Below are 19683 nucleotides of genomic sequence, written 5' to 3'. Positions count from 1 at the left end.
TTGAACAACATTATTATTGCCCTACTGTAGTTTCCTCTGTCTGTTGTATCTTATTTTTATTCTTATTTCACTGTTTACATATATATGTTTTTATGTATATTTCAAATGTTTGTATGTATATGTTGTATATTTTTTGTATTCTCTTTGCACTGGACGCTTCTGTCACCAAGACAAATTCCTTGTGTAAGCATACTTGGCAATAAAGCTCATTCTGATTCTAACCTATGGAAGGGATATTCTAACAATTTTAAATAAATTAATAAAAGGCTAAAAAATTAAAATGAAAACCTGATTAACTATTTCATTATTAAAGTGTCTGCAAAACATGTGCCAACATTAAAAATAAAATTAAATGATTTGGTTTTTAGTTTTCACTATAACAATGTATCATCCCTGTCAAATTAAAAAATAAAATAAAATTGATTTGACATTTAATTTTCTCTACAATCTCGAGGCAAGACCAATTTCACAATGAAAAGGCAAATATGAATAATACAGTTTTTACAAAGCTTTTTTTTAATGCTCGTGCAATAATAGTGACAGAATTTAAATTCAAATGCAAAAGTCTTAAGTTTTAATTTTATTTTTCAATTTTCATTTTTGCATTTCAACATTTGAATGTTAATGAGTGGGTGGTTCTCAAGAGAGGATATTTTAATACAGTGCTTCTCACTCTAGGGGGCGCAGAGAGGTTGCAAGGGAGATGTTCATTTTATGTGTCCTTGCGTGACAGTGAATTGAGAGAAAAGCGAGAATCCATCATACAGCCCTTTTCGAGTTGCATGCATTACAGAAAAATGTAGAACTGATTTTAGTTTTGTCAGCCAGCTGAATAAATGAACACAGCATTGGAATCACACTTCTAAATATGTGCATCATGCTTGCAGCAGGCTTTGTTTTGCAGATGTTACAGGCAAAATAAGTTAATTCAATTGGATTGTTTCACAGCTAATTAAAACCCCAATATCCCCTCTATCATAGCATCAACAGTAGAGGAGGCATATATGAGTGATTTTATTGGCATAAGATCAAGCTGAATAAGTAATAAGCGCTGTCTTTCCTAACACAGCAAAATGAAAATGAAACGTTTGGATCTTTATGCAGGGGCGTAGATTCCAGGGGGGATGGGGGCGAGGTAACCCCCCTTATTATCAAAACAAGCAAGTACAACTCACCCCCCAATGTTCAAGCCAAATCTACGCCCTTGCCTATATGGCATAATCATAAGCGTTCCGCACCGACAATGTCATAGTGATATCAATGTCCAGAGAGAGTCTCAAACTCATGTGTCTGATTAATTATTTTAACCAAAGTCAGTGCTGTCTCGATCGAGTGGGATTGACATAGGCTAAATATGGATGTAATTACGAAAAAGTTTCAAACTTGGATGAACTCTCAAAATGAGCTTTATTGCCAAGAACGCACAAGGAATATGTCTTGGTGACACAGAGCACAAGTAATATTACAAACAAGACAAATAATAGAAATATAGATAAAATATATAGAAATACACAATAAGACACAGACAGAATGTGTAGGATATACAGATAAGTGAAAAGTAATGTGAGAAGAGGTAAGTGTATGTACAAAATAATATATGTATATTCTCAAGGTATGTTGACTTACATATTGTGCTGTGCTTTAAAGAAAATTCACTCACTTTCACTTGCATAACTTTAAATTTTCTAATTTTGTTTGTTTTGCTGTGCAAATTACAGACAGCAATGCTTTCTCCCCCAAATAACCTGAGTGTGGTATTATTGGATTTTAAGGCTACAGTTGAATGGCTTCCTGGACAAGGGAACCCTCCTGGCACCAGACACACTGTGGAGTTGATACTTTTACAAAACATGTATATATTTATACCAAACCTTTCAACAGAAATGTTTTAAGTAAAACTGATTTCATATATATATATATATATATATATATATATATATATATATATATATATATATATATACACACATACATACATACACACACACACACACACTGGAGGCCAAAAGTTTGGAATAATGTACTGATTTTGCTGTTTTGGAAGGAAATTGGTACTTTAATTCACCAAAGTGGCATTCAACTGATCACAAAGTATAGTCAGGACATTACTGATGTAAAAAAAACAGCACCATCACTATTTTAAAAAAAGTCATTTTTGATCAAATCTAGACAGGCCCCATTTCCAGCAGCCATCAGTCCAACACCTTATCCTTGAGTAATCATGCTAAATTGCTAATTTGTTACTAGAAAATCACTTGCCATTATATCAAACAGCTGAAAGCTATTTGGTTCATTAAATGAAGCTTAACATTGTCTTTGTGTTTGTTTTTGAGTTGCCACAGTATGCAATAGACTGGCATGTCTTAAGGTCAATATTAGGTCAAAAATGACAAAAAAGAAACAGATTTCTCTAGAAACTCATCAGTCAATCATTGTTTTGAGGAATGAAGGCTATACAATGCTTGAAATTGCCAAAAAACTGAAGATTTCATACAAAGGTATACACTACAGTCTTCAAAGACAAAGGACAACTGGCTCTAACAAGGACAGAAAGAGATGTGGAAGACCAGATGTACAACTAAACAAGAGGATAAGTACCTCAGAGTCTCTAGTTTGAGAAACAGACACCTCACATGTCCTCAGCTGACAGCTTCATTGAATTCTACCCGCTCAACACCAGTTTCATGTACAACAGTAAAGAGAAGACTCAGGGGTGCAGGCCTTATGGGAAGAATTGCAAAGAAAAAGACACTTTTGAAACAGAAAAACAAAAAGAAAAGGTTAGAGTGGGCAAAGAAACACAGACATTGGACAACAGATAATTGGAAAAGAGTGTTATGGATCTTAACCCCATTGAGCTTTTGTGGGATCAGCTAGACTGTAAGGTGTGTGAGAAGTGCCCGACAAGACAGCCACATCTATGGCAAGTGCTACAGGAAGTGTGGGGTGAAATGTCACCTGAGTATCTGAACAAACTGACAGCTAGAATAACAAGGATCTGCAAAGCTGTCATTGCTGCATGTGGAGGATTTTTTGATGAGAACTCTTTGAAGAAATTTAAGAAGTTCTGAACATTATTTTCAAATTGTAATAGTAATTTTTCACATTATTAATGTCCTGACTATATACTGTGATCAGTTGAATGCCACTTTGGTGAATAAAAGTACCAATTTCTTTCCATAAGAGCAAAATCTGTACATTACTCCAAACTTTTGGCCACCAGTGTGTGTGTGTGTGTGTGTGTGTGTGTGTGTGTGTGTGTGTGTGTGTGTGTGTATATATATATATACATGGATATTTTTTTAAAGCTCTGAAGACAATAGATAATCAGAAATACCAGTATTAATTCTTAATACTTTTAAAATGTTGAAGAAATAGTTCACCCAAAAATAAAAATTATCTCAACATTTACTCACCCTCATGCCATCCCAGATGTGTATGACTTTCTTTCATCTGCTGAACACAAATGGAAGATTTTTAGAAGAATATTTCAGCTCTGTAGGTTCTCACAATGCAAAGTGAATGGTGGCCAGAATTTTGAAGCTCCAAAAAGGACATAAAGGCAGCATAAAATAATACATATGACTCCAGTGGTTTAATCCATGTCTTCAGAACCAATATAATAGGTGTGGATGAGAAACAGATCAATATTTAAGTCCTTTTTTTTTTTTTATGTTTTTTAATCTCCACTTTCACTTCCACATTCTTCTATTGTTTTTTGTCAATTCACATTCTTTGTGCACATCACCACCTACTGGTCGGGGCTGGTCAAAGGTGGAGATTTATAGTAAAACAAAGGAATTAAATATTGATCTGTTTCTCACCCACACCTATCATATAATTTCTAAAGACATGGATTAAACAACTGGAGTCTTATGGATTACTTTTATGCTGCCTTTATGTGCTTTTTTGAGCTTCAAAGTTCTGGTCACAATTCGCTTGCATTTTATGGACCTACAGAGCTGAAATATTTTTCTAAAATCTTTGTGTGTGTTCAGCAGATGAAAGTAAGTCATACACATATGGGATGGCATGAGGGTGAGTAAATGAGAGAATGTTCATTTTTGGGTGAACTATCCCTTTAACTTATACAGTTATCATTTTTCTCTGAAACTCTCATCATTTTCTCTTTTGCCATTTAAAGGAATAACATTTTTGTTTCAGTCTAATGTTGAGTTATCCCTCCTTATGCTTGGCAGAACATTACATTATTTCTATACAAACAGTGACACCAGGAGAATGCTTGTGCATTTTGCATTTTATGTGAAAACTGGACGTTATATACTGCAAAGTTTCATAAACATTTAAAGTTATGTTAAGTATACATACTGGATATATTTTAGTGTAAAAAGGCTGAGCAGCAAATTCCAGGTTACATAACTTTCTTTACACCTTTAAACCGGCTGGTCTAGCCTCCACATGTCTTGTTCTGTGTTGTTCCAGGAACTGTGGTGATCTATAGCTGCACCCTTGCTCTACTAAAGCGCTGCGTCCCAAACCGGTTGAGCTGCTGATATCATGGGACGGTCTGCCTTTACTCATATAGAAAGAATTTGTCATCACCGAGACTGACTGAGTCAGCTTGTTGGAAACTAGGTGTAGAGCTATATGTAATTTCAGTACAGTGAGTTGAAGACTGTTTACAGAGACAAAAGCTATTTTATGTTTACAAAAAAAAAAATAGTTGAGATATATCAGATCACTCATGTGTAACTTATACAAACATTCAAAACATTTTGGTTGGCATATTCTCATATATACAGAAGTCTTGCTCACATACACAACTGTACATGCCCCATTTGATTAAATATATCTACTTAATACTACTTAATGACACTTCATCATACATATCTTATTGCTTATCATAAAATACAATTTGTGCTATAAATGTGTTATTTTATTTTATAAGGAATAGTTAATCCAAAATGAAAATTATGTCATCTTTTACTTAGCCTCATGTTGTTCCAAACCCATATGACTTTAAATGTTTGGCAGAATGTTCCGTCTCAATCATTATTCACTCATATAGGTTTGAAACAACATCAGTTTGGGGTGAACTATCTCTTTAAGGTCAAATTCAGTTGTGACTTTGGCAGCTTTAAAAATCCTGGCTGCTATGTGCCAGCTGTATATTCAGAGCAATCAGAATAGCTTGTTCAATAGAAACTAGGATATCACAACACTCATTCTGCAGAGAAATGTTTACAATGTTCCTTTGTGTTTCCCTTTGCAAAAGAATGAGGGTTCTTCTGCTAGTTTCACTCTCCTGGGTCTGACGGCATGTTCGGGTGTGGCTCACAGTCTTGATCACTTTGATCAATAGAAACTTGGTGGAGCTCGCCCAGACAAAATGTAAAATAAAGACAGCTGACCTCAAGTGTGGACCATTAAAATCAGATAGGGCCCTTTTACATGCACACCAATACGCTGATTACTCCCGAAAATCAGCTTATTTAAACAATTTGACAAAGCAAGAAATCTTTTTGAGTTTACATAACATTCGAAATAATCATGTTGTTCTCTGCTTTTGACATCAAACCATGAATAGGTGTGCACATTGGATAATCTTTTAAGAATGGCGGTTATGATGTTGACATGCAACGCAAAATCGACATAATGGGCAAAAATCTACCCACGTCAATCGGTTTATTCTTAAGCCGTTTATGACCTTACACCGATAAAGTTACATTGTTTAATGCATTTACATGATGACACACATTGTCAGCTTATTAAGCATAGTTGGTGTAAGAACGTGCATTGTAATCCATAGGGACCCTTTGAAAGCAGAGGTTGAAATAACATTGTAAATGTGTATAGTCCCAGAACAAGTATGTGGAACTGACACTAAAAATTAACAACCTGGTGTCATAGAATCACATTACTTATCCTACATTTTAGCACAAAAATATTTTACGTGGCTCGTTGTAATTATCGCGTCAGTTTCCTGGTGAAATGAACATGAGAGGCGCTAAAACAGCAATGACTTTTATTCACTTTCATACAAATCATGAGTAAAACGGCAGATTATCAATACAAAAAACACACTCACACAATGCTATCTTATGACAACTGAACTCTTGTACTATAGCGCATGACTTGTAATGTGATCAATTTTAACGTTTGCATTGCAGAACCAACTACATTTACAAGCTTGTTCTAATGTGGTCTAATTGTCTGGTAGCTCAACTGATAAAGTGTTGCACTTGCAATGCAGCTGACTAGGGTACAAGTCCTGAAGAGCACATGAATTGACAAATGAGTTGTAAAAGTACCTCAAAATAATTTTTTGCTCCACCAGTTGTTTTTCATCTCACATTTGATTGCAGTTTAGGGTGGGGAGGTACAGTAGGTTTTGTTGATTTAAAACTCAATAGAGCATTAACCTTAAAAACCTCATCTGTTTAACTCACTTTTAGCGCCACACAGTGGACATTTCACCTTGGAACTGCTGCGATGCATTTAATAAACAGTGTAATATCATGTTGCAAAAATGTCATCACTACCACATAACCATCTGAGCATGCCTTTGCCTTATTTTGTTTGCCATTATGAGCACATAATCAAAGCTATTGTATCAGACACACAAAGATAAGGCTGCTTTGGTGGTTCAACAAAAGAAATACAGCAAAACGTAATTGTGTCTTATTAACAAAAGCAATGTTTGACATACAAATCCAAATGTAAATATTTAAGAGTTTCAGTGTAGTCACAGGAGGTCAGCTTTTAATGTGCAATCCTTAGGCAAGCATCAAAGTATCCCTGGATCATACTGTATGTAATAGTCATTGGTGCCCTAAAATCCAGTCGTTTTATCATTGTATTTGAGATTGAGATTTGGCTTCCAAGAGAAGGAAGTATGGGAGACAGAATTGTGATTCTTACTCTGTCTCCCGCATCTCTTTCATTTTGTACACCTATAATCCTCTGCTCCTAAAGGCACGTTTGTTCTCATTTCTTCCTTCGGCAGCGGCAGCAACAGGCGTAACAGCGTCCCACCTGCTCTTCATCTTCCTTCACTGTGTATCCTCCCTGGCTGTTGTAAGGAGGAGGGTTCTGGGTGCCGTTCTTGGCATATCCGTAAACCGGCACACTTGTGGGGTTGTTGTCCCCTGTTATGAAGTTGCCGTAAGGGTTTTTGGAAGAGTTATGGTTGTAGGTGCTCTCTAAGGCCATGGGGTTCATGATGATGGTGCTCGAGTCACCCGGAGTATGCAGCTTGGCACGGGGGATGGTGACGTCACCATACGGGTTTTCAAGAGAGATATTCATGGTAGAGAAGCTTAGGATGGAGAAGCAAATCAAGAATGAAGAAATCAAGGCTCTCCTCCTAGTTTTGGGATAACAGTTCCTGTTTCAGTCAGTTAAAACTGGATTTGGAGCACTACTGATCCAAAATATCAGAATTTCCTCAAATATGCCTAAGGAAAAAAAATTGAAATTATTGTCTCAAACATGTCACAAGAGAGATAGCTTGACAAGGCATTATACAACTAAATTTTATTATCACAAATTTAAAGGGATAGTTCGCCAAAACAATGTATGCTGCTTTTTTTTCTATACCATGAAAGGGAATGGAGACTCAGCCTGTCAGTCTCTATAAGGCAAAAATCCAAACTTATCGGTTTCTGTTTAAAAACTCAATGTTCAGCTTTCCAAAGAATGTGGTTATGGAGAATATTTTCTAAACACTTAGTTTTCGGTGGAGGAAAACACTGATCTTGTGTGGATGAGAGGCGTAACCGTAGCTAAATAAATGCGTTTTCACATGAAAATGTATTAGTCTGGATGGCGCTTAACATGCTCCTTTTGTATTCCATGAAAGAAAAAAAGTCATATGGGTTTGGAACAACATGAAATTGAACATGAAGGTTCACTTTTGGGCGAACTTTCCCTTTAACATTCATAAGTAAAATGATTTAGAGTACACTATTAAGTTTGGACACACTTTTTTCATTCTTATTATTACTATTTTTTACATTTCACAATAATAGTAGTCATCAAAATGATCTGAAATAGTTAAGTTAACTGTGGGAATTATAGTGTGACCAAATAATGTTAAACAAATCAAAACAAATCTTATATTTTAGCTTCTTCAAAGTAGCCAACCTTTGCCTAGATTACAGTTCTGCACACTTTTTGCATTGTCTAAACCAACTTCATGAGAAGTTTATTTATTTATTTATTTATTTATTCTTTTTGTAACTTCTTTTGTATTTCTTCATTTTTCAAAGCAGGCCTTTTGTGGGTTTGTTTACATTTCAATTTGTTTACGAGAATTCCGTTGGCCCATTTGAACATTCTGTGAATGTAAGTCTATGGGAAGTCTGCTGTGTGAAAACAGTGAGTCTGATCAAAGTCTTTCTAGCAAGTCAGTCCACTGTCAGCCATCTTTGGAAAGCTCTCGGGAGGGTTAGGCTATTTCCGGTCATGCCAACGCAGCTCCTATCTACTTGAATGGAGAAAGACCAAAATCTCAAAAACGGTTTGTCAAGATTATGATCAAAGAACATATTTCAAATCAGTAATAAAATCTGACAATACTGGTATCATGAATTGTGCTTCTTTACCTCATATCACGCTAGAAAACACAATTTTCCCGTCTTGTATAGCTAATGCGCACGCACGTTCTAGAGTTGATTGACAGGCTCTTTTAACTGTACGGCGGGACTTCCTCAGAGCTCAGAGCTCATTGGATGGGCGTTCCAATTTCTCCCATTCATTTTAATAGAAGTGGCCCATCTCTGCTAAATAATCTCTGGTCTGATCAGTTAGAAAAGACATAGTACACTATTCTAGAACAGTCTGAATATCTGTACCAAGTTTGGTGGATGTAACTTGAAAGCGCAACGAGGAGTTAATGTTAGGTATTTTTGGTCTCAGGGATTTTGAAAAAACCCCTAAACAAACTATGCTGAATAACAGTATGTCTCTGTAATACAAGACATTCAAGAGTTTATATCTTGACCAAATCATTTCTAGACTAACAAAACCAATCATAATGAACTTGCACCAGTGAGACTGAAAAAGACAAATTGCTTACCGGTGGAGGCCTGATGGTCATTTGTTTAGTGAGAATCCACTTGAAGCTCTTGAAACAGCTGCACACTGTTGCCTCATGTGCATTCTGGTCTTCTGTGTTTCTAAAAGAAGGTGAGACAAACCTGTGCGCCAGGTTGGAAGGAAGAGGAGGAGGTGGCTAGCCAGCTGACTGTGAGTCTTGTTTAAACACAGCAGGCTGTGTGCATGTGACCCCCCTTGGGCATTCAGGCATGGCTGAAACCACAAGGAGTGTGTCTGATGGGGGAGGAGGGTGGTGAGAATTAGTTCAGGAATGTTACGGTGAGTTTTCAATTATTACAGAATGAAAGTTCCCAAAAAAATTCTAAAGAAGTAGGACAAATAAATTATATGTCGAAAGAAATTTCATCAAATGAAGAACCAAAGCAGGTGCTTTTGAAGCAAATTCTAACAAGTCTATAGATGCTGTTATGCAACCAAATGCATACTCTTTATACAAACATTACATCCCTTCAGAGTACACTTCATGTCTACAACCTTGGTTCAACTGAAGGGTTTGTTTTCCCCTGCTAAACATTAACAGAACTGACATTGGTACACAAAACTATTTAGAAAGGGTGTTTAGGGAGGAGATGAACTGCTATTATACTGAAAATCTATTGCTTTGGGTTGTGTTGTTGTTGAAACAGTTCTAGAAAATTTTTTGCTAAAAATGTTAGCTTTACGTCATCAAATACCGGGGATATACAGTAAATCATCCCATAAAATGCAATTACAAACTCTTTCTTAATGCCACAGAAGTTCTTGGAATATATTGTAATAACATATATGAAGACGCATCAAGCAGTGACAATGGTGACCTGCAGTGTACTCAGTCTACAGCTATTATAAAACATTTGTTTAAATCTTGTACTTTTATTTTATATGCAGTTTATATATATTCATATTAATTGAGACACTAAATAAAATATTTGTGCTTTTAGAAAAGGAAATTGTCACGTGACTCATGCCACAAGCCAATTTCAAAAGAAAAGTAAAAACAAAAAAGAAGAAAAAAAAAAGTGACTATTTACAGCACCTATAGCCAACATGTAATTGGACACTTTTAAGCCACTTAAAAATGTATGAACGTCTTGCAAAATGTAACAAAATATCAAACCAAGTGATATTTATTTTAAAGAAATATAGCAAAAACTCAGTTGTCACTTTCTGGTTGTGGAACATGTCTATTGTTAAAGCGATGAACTGCACCTGTAGTTACACCTGTGAGAACTTGAGGGGAACTGACTTAATACATCCACTAAAAATTCTAAACAAAAACTGAACTTTGGACCAGTTGGTTAAAAGTATGTGCAAAAATGTCATTGGAAAGTGAAGTTAGTTCTGAGAAAACATCTTGCATCATATTTTTTGCAAACCCCACTTGGGTTGATGTTTTGTTGTCTAATACAATGACATTCAGATTTTTTCAAGTGTGACTTAAGAGTCCAAATACTCTTTTGGGCCACTGTATCCATAAATATTAACCTAAAATCTTGATGTTGAAAATATATACTGTATATATATATATATATAAACTTAACTTCTTAGAAAAATAACAAGACATTTAAAACTACTGACATTTTTTTAAGAAAATGTGAGTGGTGCTTGCCCACGCAAAACTCACTGCCATTGCACTAAAGTGTTGAAATGGCATTATTTTGGTTGCTAAGGTTCTGAGTAGTAGTTTCAGATTTTTTTCAAATGTGACTTAAGAGTCCAAATACTCTTTTGGGCCACTGTATCCATAAATATTAACCTATATATATATATATATATATATATATACACAGTTGCAATCGAAATTATTCAACCCCCCAAGACAGTAATGATTTACAAATGTAAGCTTTTCTGATGACCCAGAATTTTTCAGTTTTACATCTATATCAGTTGAGTGACACATTCAAAGTCATAGTGTGAATATATAACCTAATATTTCTAAATAGCAGGATTTTTTAAATGTCATAATTATTCAACCCCTATTGCATGTAGCTGTTTCTTAAATATGTAAAGCTACATATTTAAAAGTACATTTCCAAGGCAATTCAATTTCCAGCAGACAAAGTTGGCAGCACCATTCATGCATTTTTTAAATATGGTACAACAGCAACCTTCTTGGGGTGTGGAAGAAAGCAAAACTTCACCAAGGGAAATGTTGACTTGAATATTCAAGAAGTAATTAGGAAAGACCTGTGGAGTCCTAGAAGAAGGTTTTATAGACGTATGACACTAAACTGAAAATGAGTTTTAGACCCATGGGTCAGCAGTACGTCTGGAGTAAGATGACATGGTGATGACAAGAACGACACCATCCCCACAGTCAAGCATGGAGGTGGGTCAGTCCTGTTATGGGGGTGTTTTGCGGCTGCAGGAAATGGCTATCCTGACTATGTGACTGACGACATGGATTCTTTCAGGTATCAGGCCATTTTGGCATGAAAAATGTGATGACTTCAGTGTGTAAATTGAAGCTCAGTGATCACTGGACTTTCCAGCAAGACAATAACATCAAGGATACATCCAAGTTGTCCAAAATCTGGTTCAGGGATAGGTTGTGGAATGTCCTTAAATGGCCATCATTAAAATCCCATTGCAAACCTTTGTTGGGATTTCAAGGAAGCAGTGGCAGCACAGAAACTAAAGAATGTCAATGAGCTGGAAGCTTTTGCTCATGAGAAATGTGTAAAATTTTTAATAGATAGGTGTCCGAAGCCTGAGAACACTTACCTGAAACATTTTGCTGTTATTAAGGATAAAGGATGCTCCACAAATGATTGATTTTGGGAGTTGAATATTTTTGACATGACATTTGTGGAGAGAATTAGTTATTTTTTATTTTAAAATTTGGGTAAACTGAACTCTTTGTTCTCAAAATCACTCAAATGTGTATTAAAAACTTATTTTGACTGTTTACTGAGGTTTTAGTTGAAGTGTTTTAATTCACATCACTAGAATGTATTGCTGGTCAGGGGGGTTGAATAATTTTGATTGCAACTATATATATATATATATATATATATATATATATATATATATATATATATATATATATATATATATATATATATATATGGTTGCTGAATATATGTCAAGTACTAATATGCATATGTGCTTGTGGACATTGTTACTGTTTTTACCATAGTTCCTCTTTGATCACAATGCAAACAAGAACTCACATGCATGTAGTTATTTTTTCACCTTGTTCCTGAATGAGTTGTGCTCTGGCAAGCAATGAACTGTCCTGATGAAATGTCATCATAGAGGCGTTTAGTTGCAAAATACAAAATCAATGTACAAATACTGGTTCCAACACATTGTTTTCGAGGCAGGAGAATGTAGATGTGCCTGACTGTTTTCAAAGGTTAAAAAAGGCTTGAAAGAGATTTGAGAGCCACTTCAGACCACTTCAGAAATATCCCTAGTAACAGCAGCATACACAAACATCAGTAACAGGTGTGGTTAGGCTGATCAGAACTAAAGAAATGATCAAAAGCGTCCTCCATGACTCCATGATGTGTTTGCATATGTATTTATGAAACCTCTTAGCACAGTTAACACTATAAACAAAATTATTGCCAAAAGAGAAATGAGCATTACAGAAAAACAATGACACTGATATTTGGTGTTCAATCACAGCCTGAGAAAGTACAAACTTAACTTCTTAGAAAAATAACAAGACATTTAAATCTTTTGAAATTTATTCCACTACAGATTACAGAATACATTCTGAAAAATGTAATTTGTAACATATTTCGTTAGATTACTCAAGGTCAATAAAGTATTCTAAATACTTTGGATTACTTCTTCAGCACTGGTAGATTTTTTCACTTGTTTTGACTATAAAAACTCTGCCAGCACAGTATGACAAAATACACATGTTAAAAATACATTCTCTGAAAAACCTAAATATCTTATCTAACTGATCTTGTTTTAAGGATTTTTAGATATTTTTACAGGAAAACAATACAAAAATTATTATCAAGAATACGATGTTTGCCCTAATATTAAAGGTCTTACTAGAAATAGCATTTTATCTTAGAGTAAAGCTGACAATTTACAAGGTTTATTTCTATTTCTTCTGCTCCAAACGTACTTCAAACTTACTTCTCTGCCTGCTCGTATGAATGTAACACATCATAAGAAAGTGTTTCACCGCTGTTCAAATGCTCTTTGGATCGCATCATTTATATGTATAAATGTTTTCCATCTGAAAGGACTAAATATTAAATGAAACAAATGACAATAAAATGCAAAGTAATCTCTTCAGTAATCAAAATACTTTTTGAATGTAACTGTATTCTAAATACCAATGATTTAAATTGTAACTGTAGTGGAATACAGTTACTTATATTTTGTATTTTAAATACGTATTCCTGTTACATGTATTTCATTACTCCCCAACCCTGCTGACGTGTGACCTTACCAACGAGCTTACGTCATCCCTCTCATGAGCACGCGTCACAGAGGTGTACGAAAGCGAACATTTGTAGTTAAAAAGTATATAAGTATTGTTTTGTTTCTAAAAATAATCAATCGTTTGCGTTCAGAAGAACTTTATTTGTCGACTGGTGTCGTGTGGATTATTTTGGACCGTCAAAAATGGAGTACATTCACTTGCATTGTTTGAAGGAGGGGGCCTGAAATGAAATCCTAAAAATCTTAAATTAAGTTTTGATGAAGAGAGAAACTCAGATACATCTTGGAAGGCCTGAGGGTGTCAATTATCAGCAGATTTTCATTTTTGGGTGAACTATTCCTTTAAAGCAGTTCCCTAAAAAATTAGCCTTTGTTTATTTGTCTCTGAGCTTGCTTGTATGAATAATCCAATGTTATATCTTAGATGTCCAGAACAAAATATGCGGCCCCACAGGAAAAGCATGCTCAACAAATCTTCTGAATAGTATGTTATTTACTATCGATGATAAAATTTTATACATCACCACAAAGGGGGGGATCTCAGCTTTCTAATGACATCTAGATTGAGCTTCTAGTCCACTCGGAGGCTGAGATATTCGATGAAAAAATGGGGGTGGTGCATGAACTGAAAAATAGACTGAATGTCTATGGATGAGCACATCTGCAAGGGCTAAAATGTGTTATAGCACCACCTACATTACATATATTTAGGCATTTTGTGATGGAAGGTGACAGAGGGAAAAAAAATTCTAGTACTTGCTGCTTTCTAGTGGAATAAAATAAATAAGACAATTTGGAGGGAGATGGGGTGAACAGAACCAGAATTACATGCTTACAACGTCAGGACAAAAATAAAAAAATAAAAAAATAATTTTATTCATCATAAGATTGTAATCATATACAATATTATTTATAGCCTGCCAGAACATAACAGAACATCTGACCGCCAACATGAACCCAGCAGTTAAACTAATGCATTTACGCCAGGGAAAGGAATCCACTGAGGACTATACAATGGAATTTTGTGAACTATCTAACGAGGTGAACTTTAATGATGCTGCTCTTAAAGACCTCTACCGTTATGGGTTAAATGGACCACTGAAATCAAGTTTACCAGGAGGTGCAGTGAAGTGGAGCCTGTTTCAGTTTATTGACTATGCTTTGAGTTTGAGTGGCTCCACGTTCAAGTTGGGGGTACAGGATGATTATTTACCGGATCCCTCGGCTGATTGTGTTTCACCTGTAACCATTGCAAATCCATTACATCTTGAGGAGTCCAGCCCTTCTACGCTTGTTATTTCTAGCACTTGCCTCTCACCACTGCCACCATCCACACAGGCTGCCAAGGCAAGTAGAAATAGGAGACGTAAGAGGAAGCCAGCTCCACTCTCTGAAGTTCCTGGGTGCCAGACAGCCGCCAAGTCAGAGTCCACTTCCATGCCTGCTACGGTTGACGAGTCAGCACCCACATCAGCCACGGTTGATGAGTCAGCGCCCACGCCAGCCATGGTCGACAAGCCTGACGCCTCGTCCGTCCTGGAGCCAGCGCCTGATGCCTCATCCATCCCGGAGCCAGCACCTGACGCCTCGTCTGTCCCAGAGCCAGTGCCTGATGCCTTGTCCGTCCCGGAGCCAGCACCTGAAGCCTCGTCCTTCCCGGGACCAGTGCCTGATGCCTAGTCTGTCCCGGAGCCAGCGCCTGATGCCTCGTCCGTCCTGGAGCCAGCGCCTGATGCCTCATCCATCCCGGAGCCAGCACCTGACGCCTCGTCTGTCCCAGAGCCAGTGCCTGAAGCCTCGTCCGTCCCGGAGCCAGCACCTGAAGCCTCGTCTGTCCCGGAGCCAGCGCCTGAAGCCTCGTCCATCCCAGTGCCAGCGTTCCCAGCCACGGAGGCTGTTCCCCAGCTGTTGCCAGCGTCCACAGCCACGGAGGCCGTTCTCCTGCCGCTGTCAGCCTTCACAGCCACGGAGGCTGTTCCCCTGCCGCTGCCAGCGTTCACGGCCATGGAAGCCATTCCCCTGCCCCTGTCAGCTTTCACAGCCACAGATGCTGTTCTCCAGTCGCTGGCAGCGCTCTTGACCACAGCGGCCATCAATGTGCCTGTCCAGTTTGAGGTCATCGAGTCTGTCCAGTTCCCTAAGGCCGTTTAGCCTGTCCAGTTCCCTGTGGCCATCAACGAGACTGTCCTGTTCCCTGTGGCTGTCGACGAGCCTGTCCTGTTCCCTGTGGCCGTCGACGAGCTTGTCCTGTTCCCAGAGGCAACACCAGAAGCCTTGTCAGGCCCTGCTCTACTGCCCACGTCTGCCCCATCTGACTCTGCTCCTGTGTCTGAGTCTGCTCCGTCCTGTCCATTAGTTGTCCCAGTACCTATTATGGTTCCTGTTCATGTCCCTGTCCTTGTTCCTGTGCCTGTCCCAGTGTTTGTGCCTTTCTTTGTCCCCCATGTTCTTATCTCAGATCCTGTGTCCACTGTTGGGCATTCACAGTCCGCTCCAGACCCAGAGCTTTTAGAGTCCACTTTTAACCCAAGGCCTGAACCCACATTGGCCATGGACACAGAGTCTGCAGGTCCGCATGAGCCTGAGGGTCGTGCTGCTGTGGCCTCTCCTGAGCTACCTGACCCTTCTGTTGTTGAGTCTCCGTCTAACCCCTTGGAGTCTCTGGAGTCTGCATTCTCAGAGTTCAAGTGTGTTCCTTGTCTATGCCGGTCATGTCTCCAAGTTCTCAGTCCCTACCACTCATGAACTCCCTGTCTTGGCCCCTCCTGACCCAAAGTCCCCCATGGCTGATCCTGGCTAAAGACTCCTGACTCTGCTCCCTCTGAGTCTGCTCCTGACCAAGAGACCCCTGAAACCACTCCTGTTCAGGCTACTTCGTCTGTTCTCCAGTGTGTGTGTCTTACTGATCCGCCAAATGCCCCTGACCAACCTTGTCCAGTACCGCATGCTACATCTGCCTCCTTATCTTGACCTCGTCCTAAACCATACCCTTTCAGGTCATTAAGACATTCTGGTTCATGCCTTACATTTGGTTTCCAGCCTCCACCCAGACATAAGCCCTGGTCTGGATGTCTTTTTCTAGATACATAACCTCAGTTCAGTCACCTGGTGGGACATTTCCCTTTCTGTTGCCTGGACTGTCATTATTGCCTGTGATTCCATGGTTGCTGAAAATTCAGCATAACATTCAGGTTTTGTCTAGAAGTCTGGCTCTAGTCTGTTTTTTGGGCGTCAGGAGCTACCCTTAAGAGGGGGACTGTGTAATGTGTCTAGTCATGCTTTTCCATGTTCCTTTTAGTTATGTCAGTTCATGTTATTCTGGTTTCATATGTTATTGGTCTTGTTCTTTATTTTTAATTTTGTCTTATCTTCCTGGTTCCTGTCTTTGTCATCTGATCATCCTGTTGTGTCATGTGTCCTGTTATGATTGGTCTTTGGTTCATTAGTCATGTCTTGTCATTGGTTCTTGTTTCATTGTCTTTATTAGTCTTGTTATCTTGTTTATTAGTTATTTTTTGTCATTGGTTGTCTATTATCTGGTTTCCCTTGTTTGTGTATTTAATGCCTTCTGTTTGATTCAGTCTTTGTCAGATGTTAACGTTGTATGCTGGTGTTTGGTGACCCCTGTATTTTGTTCACTTTGTTTTTAGACTCATTGTTTGGATATCTGTTTTGTATTTTTAAGTCTGATTAAACTGCACTTGGGATCCACATCATCTTCGTCATCATTTTCATCTATTCCTGTCTTTAGCCTTCCAGAACATAACTTTACCCCAACACAGCATTACTGTATTATAGTAAAAATTATGCTATTGTACTATGAATCTTTCAATTAGAATAAGCAAAAATTAAAGGCAGTACCAACAGAGTAATACTATGATGTATAAATTCTTTACAATTTAAGTAATGTATTGTTAATAATATAAATAATATATACTGTATGTATATATTACATTTCAGTTATGAGAATATCACTATGACCATCTTTTTCTGTGTTGCGTTAATGAGAATCGGGGGGTAATGGGTGCGCAACTGTCATGATAATGGCATAATTTAAAAAATAAGTTTCATTTTCTATTTGCAAAATATAATTTCTTGTTTCTTTTGATTTTGGAGTAAAATAGGACAAGGATATTTTCTTGACAGGTTTCGTGAGAATCACCCATTTACACGTCTGCAATTCATTTAGCCCAAACTGCTTAAAGGGATAGTTCACTCAAAATGAAAATTCTGTCATCATTTACTTACCCTCGTGTTGTTTCAAACCTGTATGTTTTTCTTTCTTCTATGTAAAAGTCAGGCAGGATGACAGCTTCAGTCACTATTAACTTTCATTGTATGGAAAAAGATGCAATACTGCCTAACATCTCATTTTTAGGTACAGACTCAACTCAAACGTTGCTTTGTAATAATTTCAGTCTTATTATTGTCAGTCTTATCTATTTTTGCTTTTAAAGAAATTTACAATTACAGTTTTAAAATCTCCTATAGAACATTCAAAACCATCAGCGATGAAGACATCGTAACATTTGTATACTGAATTGCAACTGGTCTCCTGAACTTCCCCTAGTAATGCGACAAAGTTGAGCTGAGTTTGCAAGAGAATGCAAATAAATAGTAATGCAATTTGGCGACTACCAATGGGAGTGCAAACGGGAGCCTACAAGATCTGCCTTATGATACACTTGGACAATGCAATCTAGAGGGAACACTTACTAACAACCAAAAGTACAGTGACTTGGCGACCTCCAGCAACTAAAACTCTGTCAATATAAACACTTTTAATCTAATGATTTAAGAAAATGACTTTTTGCTGCACAGATTTGTCATTGTTTGTTAATGTGAACCTTAGTGTTGCCATTCCTAAGGTACGTCCCAAAGAAGTACTCGGATGATATACTTCTTCAGCCGAAACAAAAAGAAGTGTGGAATATTAGACACTTCATGCACTCAAGGGTCGTGGCTTTCCCCATGTAGTGGAAGGGGCGGAGTTACAGGGCCACGATGCTTGCCTGACAAAACAATTGTAATTAATGGTAAATGTGGCAACTAGCAAAACTACAGTGAAGATAGCAAATGTTAGATGAATGTTTTACCATCACCCCACACTGTGTGAAGATACTATTTGAGATATAATTGTTGAACTGGGTTTAGCTAACATGCTAAAGCTAGGGGCAACACATCACGTGCATTTGAAATGTCACTTCCGTCAGCTGAAAAACGGTGAATGTCTTCATGGTAAATAACATTATTATTCCAATTATTATTCCAAGTCATCATTGGTCGCATTGGTTAGGTTCACAATAGATAAAAAAACAACAAGTTAATATTTGGAGTAGCCAGAGGCCCCTGAGGACTGGGTGGGGACATTAGCATACTAGATTCACTTTCAAAGCACTTCTGATAACTTTGTGCACAACTTAGTTTCTCTGCTCTAATTCAAAAAGCAGATGCTTTATACAACAGCCTTTAGAAGCCTCTACAAAACAATCAGTTTTATAAAGCTGGTCCCCAACTTTTTCTGTGTTTGCAGTGTTGTGGGATTTGCATGTGTCATCATTTCTTAGTGCAACACAAAACTTCACATGTGAGATAAAGATCAGGAGTGCATGTGAAAGTTGAGATCTATTGGTGTCCTCCAAGGAGAGTTCCCATGCGTGGACAAACACACAAATTGTGCAGATACATGCCCACACTGAATACATGCTTTGCAGGACCTTTGACATCTGATTGCCTTCATTTTGCCAGCAGAAGTACTTTGCAAACCAGGATTTCTTTTTTCTACCTGCCAAAATGTTAAATCCCATCCTGGAAACAAAATAGTGTGCTACTGTTATATCAATATGCAATATAGCTCAATGTATATCTATAATATTTAGAAAGCAAAACAAAGATGAATATTCTTTTACATACACTATTTTGTGAATTGCAATTTCCTGCTAACAATTACTTGTGACTACTGCCAGAAAATGTACTCTGTGCTACCATCTGGTGGTGCAAAGTGCATGATGGAGCATGCCACTTTAAGACAGGTAAAAGCGGACTCTGAAAACATATTATGTATCAAATAATTTATCATTAAGTATCAAAAGTAAAAGTACTTATCTATTAGGACTATCATTTATATATATATATATATATATATATATATATATATATATATATATATTATTTTTATTTATTTATTTATTTTTTGAAGATTCCATATTC

Source organism: Myxocyprinus asiaticus, chromosome 4, assembly GCF_019703515.2.
Source record: "Myxocyprinus asiaticus isolate MX2 ecotype Aquarium Trade chromosome 4, UBuf_Myxa_2, whole genome shotgun sequence".
In the NCBI taxonomy this organism is placed as follows: domain Eukaryota; kingdom Metazoa; phylum Chordata; class Actinopteri; order Cypriniformes; family Catostomidae; genus Myxocyprinus; species Myxocyprinus asiaticus.
Note: the sequence above shows the minus strand (reverse complement) of the source record.